Raw genomic sequence first — 13451 nt, 5'->3', positions numbered from 1 at the left:
TAGCAACAACAATTCGTTCCTTATAATTGAACTTCAATTGAGTTTCTTCCATTCAAATAGCAAAAGCAGTTTTTTTGTTGTGATATATATATATTTCCGAATTTTAAACTTTAAATGACTCTCCTGTGTAGTTGCAAAAATTTCGCTCAAACCAAATATCATTTCGCCCGTCGATGTAATGTGAGAATAAGCCGTTTTTTTTGTAAGAAATCCTCTCCCGACTTTTCCTCTTCAAAACAGTTTCTCCGCAGTTTTGACTGAAATAACTTAACTTAGCTTTGAAGCACAAAAAAGTGCTTTTGCGCCTTGTAGAGCGTCTACGACGTAGCGTCCAAAATCGTAGCGCAGCTGTAGCTATGCCTACAGTACTGAAGTCTAAGATCCAACTTAAGTATTTCTTTTTGTTACGTTGGCTAGCGCACGGCGTACCTAATGATAAGTAAAAAGGCCTTTGGACATTCGCTCGAAGTATCAACTGTATATTTAGTACCAAATCTTCAAATGTTTAACGGATGGCGATAAATTTCACGTCTAAAATCTATGAATGAATTATGCTTACAATACCTTTTAGATATTTTTCCGTAGACAGAAATTTGAATATTGGGGAAATCTCAAATTGGAGGACTTATTGGTGGTTGGACGTCTCGTGAGTCCACGCGGGTAGGTACCACCGCCCTGCCTATTTCTGCCGTGAAGCAGTAATGCGTTTCGGTTTGAAGGACGAGGCAGCCGTTGTACTGTTATAATTGAGACTGTCCCTAAGTCTGCTCCTAGTGTTAGAGCTGAAGACGTCTAATGCAAGAGTTATTGGGTGAATTTTGGATTTATTTTCGTGAGTTTAGTTGCGATTTTAAGAAGAAGAAGAAGAAGAAGATAATCTTTATTCGCCAGAAATATAGTTTACAAGATATTGTGGATATAGGACATAGTTTCATATGTTTCGCCTGTTTAGGCATGCGAAAATTTAACTTATTTTTATATTAATTCTAACACAAAATTTACTAAATCTATCTATTTTTACATTCTATCACTTCTTATTCCAATATTTTATTATGTACAACACTTATCATTTAAAAATTCTTGCACACTATAATAAGCCTCATCTATTAGCCATAAATATAATTTTCTTTTAAATTGAGTTAGTGGAAGATCTCTTATGCTGCTTGGTATCTTATTAAATATTCTTATAGTCATAGGATAACAGTTTGTTTTAAGTAGTTCATAATATTCCTTATTGCTTTACTTAAGTATATTATTATACTTACTTATACTTATTTAATTATTATTATTATTATACTTATTTAAGTATATTTATGTAAATTTAAAGACACTTAATTTCAGTTATTATTTATGAACCCTATCTGCTCGTGTGACGTGAAAATAGCGCGGAAACTTGTTTAATTATTGTCTACTTAACATTATATGTATATGTATGCATTTTGCTGTTAATCTCTCGAATAAATAAATAAATATGACGTACCTAAGTCCTTTAACCTGAATAGAAGAAGAGAATCGAAAATAAACATGTAAAAATTAACAATAAACGTTTCCATGAAAATTGGGGAAACGCGCCCTCGTTTTGTCTCTCTCACATTTAGTCCGTCTCGTTCTATCTCACCTTTTACAGTGAATGTAAAATTTTTGGATGCGGCAATTTGAAAAGCTAAATTTTTTTTCGTACATTGCTAAGATATTTTCTCTTTATTTACAACAGCATACGGTTTTATAGTTAGAACAGAATGAAGTAGTGAATAGCTACAAAATAAATCTAGATTCTATGATAGACTGCAGATAGACTGCTATAAAAAATGCAAATATAACATTCCTGTTATTCCATACGCTGTATCAAATATAGTCATTATTATTTTCAATGTTTGTATTCATGTAACAATAACGACCCACCTTGGACATAGGCACTGCTAAAAATGCGTTACAATAGTTTTATGAGTGTTATTTAACAATATATTCATTCTTACACTTAATAGTGGAGTTTTTTTTATTGCTTTGCTAGTTAGAACGGCTGCCCCACTCTTCAAACCGAAAAGCATTATTGCTTCACGGCAGAAATAGACAAGTTGGTGGTACCTACCCATGCGCCCTGATAAGAGGTCCTATCACCAGTTGTACATATATATTTAAACGTATATACGTATGTACGTCAAGCTCTGGTACTCGTAACGCAGGGAATATTAAACTGAAGTCGGATGACCGTACATGATTTGTTTCTAGCTATTATTATTTACTAAAAGTTTTAGAAAACTGTAACTATAGGAGACGCCGTTAAGAATATAACAAAATAAAAGTAGTTTACATAATAAGTCAAATTATTTTTAATTACTCTCCTAAGCTGATTTCATTTCTAAAATGTCACACAAAATCACAAAAGGTGACCGTATGCGATTTGTTCCCAGCTATTTCATTATTATTACCTATATACATAAATATTGCGACCCTTAAAGCGCCGCATCTAAATTTTAAAGCTCCTTGTAGCTTTATCGAACGGCGCCAAGGTAGACAGTCTAAGTCCGGAGCACGATACGCAGACACTCGTTTGTCCGCAATCCCAGTTTGTAATTCGGGTTTCCTGTGAAAAAACCCTAAAAAAACAATAAAACAATAAGTGAATATGTGTAATTTTCAAATAAAACTCATATTTCAGTGTTAAAACTGTGTTTTTTTGTGTTAAACTAATTCACTCGGATATTCTTGCTCGTTTCCAAGATGGCTTCTACCCGTTGACTTACACTAGAAGATTTCTAACGTCATATCCTGTGTGTCCTATAGCGGAATCCTATTGAAAATAGACAGGTAAGTCTATTTATTAATTCCACTACAATATTTATAAAGTTTTTAGGTTGATAATATTTAACAACTGATAAAATATATCGGTGAAAATAGTACAGAGTTTTCCTGTTGCAATCAAAAAACATTTTCCTTGTGATAGCGTATAAAATACGTATTATATTTGATGGTGTTTATTGCTAATGAAAGAAAATATCTAGGGAGATTAATCGAATTAAACTAAAGCGCTTCTGATTTCGCGAATAAAGAATAGCTCTTTGTTCGCCACATTAAATCCGATGTATAAATATTGGATAATATAATGGCTAGACAATACAAAAAGTTACATTTTATTTTATATTACACGGTTTATGGTCTATCTGGCGTTGACTTGGTTAATGGAGTCCATGGACGTCATTGATGTATATCATCTTACGATCCGGCTTTGGGATGAGCTCCCCTCCACGGTGCTTCCGGATATCTATGACATGCCCTTCTTCAAACGAGGCTTGTGGAGAGTACTTAAGCGGTAGGCAGCGGCTTAGCTCTGCCCCTGGCATTGCTGACGTCCATGGGCGACGGTAACCACTCACCATCAGGTTGGCCGTATACTCGTCTACCTACAAGGGCAATAAAAAGATCAACCTCCATCATGAGTTTGAAGTGTTAACTGCGATAATTCGCCCTCTAAGGCATGACCCGCGCTTGGTGACAGAAACCTTCAGAATTTTGGTATAAATGCACGTTCTAACCTAAGGTACCTAATAAGGTTTTCCACATTGCCAATACGATACGGTTTTACGGCTCATCTGGTCGCATTTAAGTTGTCGTGGCCTGAAGGATAAGACGTCCGGTGTATTCGTATCTAGCGATGCAACGGTGTTCGAATCCTGCAGGCGGGTACCGATTTCTCCAATTAAATACCTACTTAACAACCGTTCATGATTGACTTTCACGATGAAGGAATAACATCGTGTAATAAAAACGAAACCCGCAATACAAATTAATGGTGGTAGGACGTCTTGTAAGTCCGCGCGGGTAGGTACCACCGCCCTGCCTATTTCTGCCGTGAAGCAGTAATGCGTTTCGGTTCGAAGGGTGGGGCAGCCGTTGTACTGTAAAAACAGACCTTAGAACTGTTATCACAAGATCGGCGGCACTATTTACGTTGTAAATGTCTATGGGCTCCGGTAACCACTTAACATCAGGTGGGTCGTGAGATCGTCCACCCACCTAAGCAACAAATTACATTGTTAATGCCAAGGGAACTGTTGAGACGCTGCTTACCATTCCGAAGCTCACTAGCGGAAGGGCAGCCCACGAGAAATATCATGGGAGGGACTTCGTTTCAGGAGTAGCAAGATAAGGTACAGGCCAGAAAACATAGAGGTTCCAAGTGAAGCAAGCTCTGGAAACACTGTGATGTCTAGCTATGATTAAGTGTTTCGCCGGCATATATAGGCAGTTATCGCCATTGCACATTTCGCCGAAATTCTTTTGTAGGCAGAAGAGCATACGGCCCACCTGATGGTGAGTGGTTACCGTCGCCCATGGAATTCAGCAATGTCAGGAACAAAGCCAACCTGCAGCCTACCGTCAAGTACTCTCCACAATCCTCGTTTGAATAAGGACATGTCATGTCGGGAAATGCCGTGAAGGGGAACTCATTCCAAAGCCGGATGGTACGTTGTTTTATATTGCTTAGATGGGTGGACGAGCTCACAGCCTACCTGATTGTTAAGTGGTTGCTGGAGCCCATCGATATCTACAACGCGCCACCCACCTTGAGATATGAGTTCTAAGGTCTCAGTATAGTTACAACGGCTGCCCCACCCTTCAAACCGAAACGCATTACTGCTTCACGGCAGAAATAGGCAGGGTGGTGATACCTACCCATGCGTACTCACAAGAGGTCCTACCACCAGTAAAAAAGATCTCTGGGAACGCACTGTCGATGAACGCAGTGGTTCTAGGTTGTATGGATGAATTGTACTCCGGTAATCAATCATGGTATGAGGGTAGGTAGCACACACGAATTATCTATGTCCGTTGCCAATTCTACAGTCGTACCAAGCCGTCCAAGCGTTATCGCTGCGAGACCCTACGTCATCCAGTGTCCAATGAGTCCAGCGCGGCCCCGATTCGCGTGCCTAACTCAAATAAATACAATTTGATTTATAAATTAACACACAGGGGCGATAGTTTGTCATTTGCTTTATTTGTGCTAGGCACGATTTAGGTCCGTTAATACTAACTAGTGGTCCCACAGTAGACGAAATTCGATTATAATTAATTAAATGGTTCTATTGTCAAATACTATTATTATACTTCTATAAAATAATCACAGTGTGTAATGTTTTTTTTAAATTGATTTAATGTATTTTTTATGCATAAGTGGTCCCCCTGTAGTCGGAATTCGCCTATAATTAATTGAAATTAAAAGTTTGTACACTATTATGATTCTATTGTCAGACTATTTATTATACTTCTATAATCACAGATTTCGCCAAGACTACACTTTAGACAAACAATATTAATCTATTCTCAATCAGACTACGAAATTTAACAATAGCAAAAGAGTATATAAGCGTGTGTATGTCAAATACATGGTAGTGTGTGTAATGTTTTTTTATTGATTTATTGTACATATTTATTTATGCATAATTAAAAAGAACTAGAGGTCCCGCAGTAGTCGAAATTCGACTATAATTAATTGGAATTGTATAATAAGTTTGTACACTATTATGATTGTATTTTATACTTCTATAGTCACAAATTTCGCCAAGACTACACTATAAAAAATATTAACAAAGACAAACAATATTTTTTTTTTTTTTATAATGGCAATCTGCCGATACTTTCAGCAATTTCTGCCAGTGTCGTGTTATGGCTACACATGGAACATTGTCGAGATATTTAAACACACTTTATATTATGAAAAGTATCCAATTTTGGAAATAATAATGGTGCCTGGGACTAACACAAAATTAATGTTACTATAAACTTACATATTATAATAAAGATTATGTACAGAGAATAATGCACTACATATAATTATAATTTTATAGAGTTAAAATCTATTCTCAATTTGACAACAGACGTCAAGAACATAAGTTTGACAATAAATAGTATGCATGCGTGTGTGCGTCAAATACATGGTCTGTAGTGTGTGTAATGTTTTCTTTATTGATTTAATGTATCTTTTATGCATTATTTTAAAAAAATATTAGATTTGTGCACTTCTTCTCTATATTCTCTATAAGTGTGGAAAATTTCATACTCCTCCGTCCGCGCAATTTTCGTAAAAAGGGATACAAAATTTTTGCTTCACGTATTAATATATAGATTAGGTAAATAGTCATATTTGCGCCGACATATATATGTGTTGTGTCAAATACATGGAAGTGTGTATAATGTTCTATTTAAATTGGTTTGATGTCTCTTTTATGCATAATAAAAAAAAAAAATTACATTCTGCACTCCTTCTCCATATTCTGTATAAGTGTGGGAAATTTCATACTCCTCCGTCCGCGCAATTTTCGTAAAAAAGGCGTACAAAGTTTTTGCTTTACGTATTTCAATGTATATAGTTAGATTAGTTCACCGACATAGCGAAAGGTATTATTGTCCTAATGCCGCCAAGCCTCGTCGAACCTACTCTATACTGAGACCTTAGAACTCATATCTCAAAGTGGGTAGCGGCATTTACGTTGTAGACGTCTATGGGCTCCGGTAACCACTTAACACCAGGTGGGCCGTGAGCTCGTCCACCCATCTAGGCAGTAAAAAATAAAAATAATATTTTATAGATACAATGACTCCGTCTCGCGTCGTTTCCTCACTGCTGAGGGTCGTGACCTATAATATAATGTGGACAGGTTTTTTTTGTGTAATATTTTTTTATTGCCTTTGTAGGAGGCAGACGAGCATACGGCCCACCTGATGGTGAGTGGTTACAGTCGCCCATGGACTTCAGCAATGCCAGGAGCAGAGACAAGCCGCTGCCTACAGTACTACAAAAATATTTAAAAGCACTTCAGGATCTGTTGCATGGTTCAATAAAATACTGAAGTTTTTTTTTTTTTTTTTTTTTTTTTTTATTGCTTAGATGGGTGGACGAGCTCACAGCCCACCTGATGTTAAGTGGTTACTGGAGCCCATAGACATCTACAACGTAGACGCGCCACCCACCTTGAGATACAAGTTCTAAAGTCTCAGTATAGTTACAACGGCTACCCCACCCTTCAAACCGAAACGCATTACTGCTTCACGGCAGAAATAAGCAGGGCGGTGGTACCTATCCGCGCGGACTCACAAGAGGTCCTACCACCAGTAATTACGCAAATTATAATTTTGCGGGTTTGATTTTTATTACACGATGTTATTCCTTCACCGTGGAAGTCAATCGTGAACATTTGTTGAGTACATATTTCATTAGAAAAATTGGTACCCGCCTGCGGGATTCGAACACCGGTGCATCGCTTCAACACGAATGCACCGGACGTCTTATCCTTTAGGCCACGACGACGACACGATGAAGTTATCCGACATTGTCAATTTAACGCCCACAAAACCCCCAAAACAACGTTAAGTATGTTAAGATCATATCTATGTTTTTCTTTGTTTTTGTAGAGAGTACACCGTCCAACTGAGCTTGAAAGCCTCTCCGAAACTCTCATTTGGCAATAACTGAGCTTAAATTGCCATTAGTATTAAGCGTAGAGATCATTATTCATTTTAACTACGTCTTAAAGCTCTGAACTTGTATGCCAACAGACTGTGCGAGGTTTTTGGTCCGACTCTATGGAGCTAGGTTAGTTGCAAGCCTTTTTAAAGCTTAGATAGGCTGACCATGCCAGACTGACCGTCGCTTTTAGCGATAAGACCGCCTATTGTACAAATGTATCTGCTTGTTGACTGTTTTTGAATGTAAATTGTGTTTTTCTGTGCAATAAAGTGTATTCTATCTCTCTTTCTTCTCTCACTCTCTCTCTCTCTCTCTCTATCTCTCTCGCTCTCTCGCTCTCTCTCACCATGTCCCGACGCACCTAGTGTTAAGTAGTTACCGGAGCCAATAGACAGCTACAAAGTAATGCCATTACCTGAACGAGACATAAGTTCTAAGGTCTCAGTTTGAGCAGTCCAACGGCTGCCCCACCCTTCAGACCGAAACGCATTACTGCTTCACGGCAAAAATAGGCAGGTTACTTACCCGGGCGGACTCACAAGTCACCCTACCACCAGAAAGCAAGCAATATTCTTTGAGATTTAAACAATGGCAATAATTTATTGTGATTAGATTATTTTAGCTTCCACTGTAGTCAGTAGATCAAATTCAGTGTTATTAATTTCTCGTTGCGCATTCTTTGGACGGCTTAAGAGAGTTTTAACTATGAATGTGGAAGGCTTTAGAAGAAGACGTAGACCTAAGAAAAAATGCATAGATTGCGTGAAAGACGATATGTGTAAGAGGGTAGTGAGCGAAGAAATGGTATATAATAGAGGAGTGTGGAAAAAGAGAGCATGTTGCGCCGATCCCAGGTGACTGGGAGAAGGACAGGAGAATGATGATTCTTTGAACTTCTTCCCGGAAGAACGAAAACGAGCTAAAAGTCGGCGAGAGACTATACACCACCAGAGAGCATATCACGATGCACATCAACGAGGGATTGTTTGGTGGGTGATCACAAGGTGGGTGGCGCATTTACGTTGTAGATGTCTATGGGCTCCAGTAACCACTAAGCACCAGGTGGGCTGTGAGCTCGTCCACCCATCTAAGCTATAAAAAAAAACCTTTTTTACGCCTTAACCGTCTTCGCCTTCTTCTTTTTCTCTGTCGTTCTGTCTGTCATTCTTTTCTCTCACTCACGTCTTAAAGCTTCGTTCGACACTCTTTAATTCGTTCCGTTCTTACCAATACACATATAATTCTTCTGTCCGCGTGTACAGTTACTTAACCGATTTTGTCGAATTTTAGAGTTTGCGCGTTGACACCGACAATGCCGTTGTCAACCAAGCCACTGTCACTGATAACATTTAATTTTAATTCGCAATTCTGGTGTTTAATAAACTTTCTTGAGGCGTGTCGAATTGATTAGATTAGTATAAACAGTTGAATGTGTTAGCGACTCAGCGGTTAGAGGTTTTGCGGAGCTGAGATTATAGGCGTCCATGGACATCATTGCTGTTTGACAAAAAAGTAGGTTTAATAGTAAACAGTTAATGCTCGTGCACCCTTTTTTATTATGAAAAATGTAATGCTCTCTCGCTGACAGAGAAAGATAGAGAGAGAGAACATACTTCACTATCCACCAAAACACAATTATCATTAGAAAACAAGCAGATACGTTTGTATAATAGGCGGTCTTATCGCTAAAAGCGATTTCTTCCAGCCAACCGTTTAAGTAACGGAAATTCTGAAAAAGATAAAGATACAGCAAGTATGTTCCGATGTACTATTAATAATGCATTATTAAAGGAAATACATACATACAATAAATAGATATTACTTACCAGTTGTACTTAACAAATGTTCACGATTGACTTCCACGGTGAAGGAATAACCGTGTAATAAAAATCAAACCCGCAAAATTATAATTTGCGTAATTACTGGTGGTAGGACCTCTTGCCAGTTCGCACGGGTAGGCACCACCGCCCTGCCTATTTCTGCCGTGAAGCAGTAATGCGTTTCGGTTTGAAGGGTGGAGCAGCCGTTGTAATTATACTGAGACCTTAGCGGCTAATCTTGAACAATTTATAGTAACTGGCAAGATTTCAGGCAAAAACTCATGGCCGCAATCCAGTGCGCTTGTCTGACCAGACCGCACCACTTTGGATACCACACTTTGGATGCCATACGCACCGCCGAGCACAGACGAAGATGGCGAAACATCATCCAAAGATGGATAATGGGACACGACCAGGTCACGACCCTCAGCCATGAGGAATGCGACTCAGGGAGGAGGATATAGATAATAAACGCCCAGGCGAAGAGCAAAAACCTTTTCACGACATTTGCCAGACGCGGGAATCAAACCCACGACCCTCAGCACAACCATCAGGTGCGCTGACTACTGGACTATCGAGACTAATTTTACTTATTATTTAAATTACTTTTAATGTGTTATAATATTTTCGGCGTCTCTCATACTTACAGGGTTCGAAAACCCTTGGACTATAGGTGATGTTGGGACCGACATATCCAGGGATTTGTCGGGGCCTGTACCTATTTGCTGGTAGCCTAAGAAGCTATTTCAGCTACGCCTAGACGGGTAGCTGAACTCACGGGCTCAACCTGCGAGAATTTGCTAACTGGCCCTAGCAAGAGTAGTGCTTTGCAGAATCTACCATCGGATCGAAATCGCGATCCACTAAGAAGAACCGGCGAGAAACTCAGTGGGAACCGTGTCTTGCCACAATAAAAAGGTTCGCCATTAGCGCATTGTCGGTCGATGTTTCTCCTAACTGTCGCGCGAGGGTCAATCCGAAATCGTGGATTTGTTTAATAACACATTTTAATTAACGCATTTGTAATATCACACGGACCGTGCCAGATCATAAATAAACATGTTAATTAGATTTTTAATGTATAAAAGACTAGGGTTTTCTTACAACGATACAGATACAGTCCGCTATCAAACATGGCGCGATTTGCGATTTGCCTATTAGGTAAGGTAGCGTCGGCAATTTTTATTTTTTATTGGTTATATGGGTGGATGAGCTCACGGTCCACCTGGTGTTAAGTGGTAACCGGAGCCCATAGACTCCTGCGACGTAAATGCCGCCACCCACCTCGAGACAGGAGTTTTTAGGCAGGGTGGTGGTACCCTGCCTAAAAACTGGTTTTTCAATTTAGAGCTTTGGTCACTTGAAACTTGACCCTTTAAATGTTACGATAATTGCTACTCTGTAAGGGTTTTAAACTTTCGCGGTTATCTACCCTGTAAATAGTATTATTTGACTGAATCTTACCATGATTTTGACATGTGATGGGTTTTCAACAGTTCGGCTTGTCAGAAGCGCCACTTTCGCATGTAGAGTAAGGACCGCGCGATGTTTAGGACCAAGCCCTACCCCCTTTCTGGTCCGGTTTTATGTTACCACCGGAATACGATGACTTACCCCGAAAATATGTCTTAAAATCGGACTCATGAAATATGACCCTTTTTAAAACCGGTTAAATAGCAGGGTGATTTGAAATTCGTATGGCTGTTACTGAATTAGCGGGAATTTATGAAGTCGTCTCGATTCGTCTTTCCCAGAGTCTACTAGATATTACGGCAACTTAGTAATAGAAATCGACATAATTACTTCAGTACACCGGTGACCTACATGGCAGTCAAAGGGCTAATGAGTTAAACCTTAATTTCAGCCGTGATATGCTCTGTCTCCTGCAACCCTTTGGGCCAGACCACGGTCTGCGAGTCAACCCCGAATTACGCTCTGTCCTCGCAACTGTACCCAGGCTTGATTCCGCCGTCCACTACGAGCGTGTGCGAGACCAGCCCGGGTAATATGCTGCCAATGCTTCCTTTCCCGACCATCGGGGCGGGATTGGGCTACCAGATGCCGTACCCGTTCGGCGTAGGACTCGGCTTCACAATGGGCCAACCCGGGTCAACTGTGTGCGAGACTGTATCTAATGGTCACACCCCGTTGGGCTACGCTGGGGTCGGATTCCCAGGTCTGTCCGGTTTTGCGGGTCTACCCAGCATCCCGATGCCGGCGTTGTCGAACTTGAGCGTCCCAGCTGTAAACTCTGTTTGTGAAACGATTCCGAACATCGCAAGCCGCGCCCTGCCCGTAGGAGGGAGCACGACCGTCTGTGAGAATGTGCCCAATTTCATGAGCTACGGTCTTCCATACGGATACGGTTTCCCCATCGGGATAAATCCAGTGGGGGGAGCGACGACTGTCTGCGAACCCACCGTTCACGGGTACGGCGTTGGATTACCCTTCGGCCGTTCTTTTTTATGACTTCTTCCACGTCATCCTCGTTCGAAGCAGAAGACCGCGACCACATGAAGTTCTTATTGTCCAAGTCCAAGCATACCAAGGCATACCAAAAAGAATCATTACATATCGATGGAAATTTGAAATAGTTGACTAAATTCATGTTTATCTGGATGACCGTCTTATATTAGCAAATTGGAATATTCTTTTTAAGTTACGGATTTTACACTAAAAGATATAAAACATGGCGAATCTGTATCCAAAAAAAGTTCTTCATTTCGAATGAATTAAACATTGTGTAATGTTTTTGGTTTTGGCTTAATAAAAATAATCTATGTTCGGTTCTTGTTAAGAGATAAACTAAAATACAAAATTTCGCTATCATTCAACAATACTTTAATTTAAAAGCAATAATTTGGCTGCGCTCTTGACGCTCTTGATGTCTACGGGCCACAGCAACGACCCGTTCAACCACTCAACATATTATTATATTCCTTCGTCTATAAAACAATGTACAAAAAACATCATGTAAATGATTTAAATAAAATTGGGCTTATTTGAAATGTATTTTTGTATTTTTGTTTACTATAAATTGACAAACATTTATACATTGAGCATCGTGGTATCTTCTCCTGTGTTACTAGCGCCAAAAGCACACCGACACTCAAATATTACTAATCACCCTACTCGAATCCCAAAATAACTTTGAGAAACGTACACAGATACGGTAGGCAGCAAGCAGCTTAGGTTTTGCCGTTGACGTTGCTGACGTCCGTGGGCGACAGTAACCGCTCACCATCAGATGGACCGTATGCTTGTCTGCCTACAAGGACAATAAAAAATACGATTCAAGTAACTAGCTACTCCCCGAATCCTGATCACGCAGGAGCCAGTCACCGTCGATGTCCTAGACACGTCCTTACGTCATCAGATCTAATAACCCTTGCATTAGACGCCTTCGGCTCTAACACTATGAGTAGGGACTCCGGTAACCGTAGTCATCGTCTAACTCGGCAAAGAGTTCGTCGTGCAACCTAACCTAAGCATCAGCCCTCTGAGATTCTCCTGGCTGAGCCCTTGCTCGCCTACCTGTACTGGTTAAACAAAGGCCTCCGGGCCAACAGACATAAAAAAGACATAAATAAAAATGACCCAAGGAGAAGGCTTAAGTAGTTTAATTGCACGCCTTCAACATGGAACTGAAGGTAGGTTAGGAGACAGAAATCGGAGGGTTTTGGTATTTGCCTCTCGGATATCTAAATGGCATACGCTCTAAAAGAAATTTAACAACTCAAGAGTAGTTGCTTAGCGAATGAATCTACTACCGGATCGGTATCGCGACCCGCTGAGAAGATCCGGTGAGAAACTCAGCGGGCTGATGTTTAGGTTAGGTTGCACGTCGACCTCTTTGCCGAGTTCGAAGATTACGGTTACCGGAGTCCCTACTCCTAGTGTTAGAGCTAAAGGCGTCCCTTGCATCGTTTCCCTCACTGCTGAGGGTCGCAACCACCTTCCTGTATCACTTCTCTCGCACGATATTTCTCCCTCCCTGTCTCTGGCGGTGTGGAAGTTTACTCTAAGCAATAAACTTTACAAGTCACGTCTTAAGTTAATCACGGAATTCTCGTTATAAAGTCTATGAACTTCTCTAGCCACTAACGTTCAAGGAAAACCAAATATAATGTAACGCAAAAAGATAGGTGCTAGTGGTAGGGCGT

General features: G+C 40.0%; 1 protein-coding gene across 3 annotated transcripts in view; it reads left to right on the top strand.

Moving 5' to 3' along the window:
• The first annotated feature begins 2503 nt into the window (after nt 1–2503).
• LOC101736386 (lachesin) overlaps nt 2504–13451 on the top strand; it is a 61479-nt gene continuing 50531 nt past the window's right edge. For 2 of the 3 annotated variants that reach the window (XR_009974179.1, XM_012693483.4), the window contains exon 1: nt 2517–2808. The gene's annotated coding sequence lies outside the window, so the exon portion shown is untranslated. Of the gene's footprint in view, nt 2809–13451 lie in introns of all 3 variants that reach the window. The other variant, XM_004922235.5, reaches the window with a different exon arrangement.

The sequence above is a fragment of the Bombyx mori genome, chromosome 11, assembly GCF_030269925.1.
Source record: "Bombyx mori chromosome 11, ASM3026992v2".
In the NCBI taxonomy this organism is placed as follows: Eukaryota; Metazoa; Arthropoda; class Insecta; order Lepidoptera; family Bombycidae; genus Bombyx; species Bombyx mori.
This window is presented reverse-complemented; position numbering and strand designations above follow the sequence as displayed.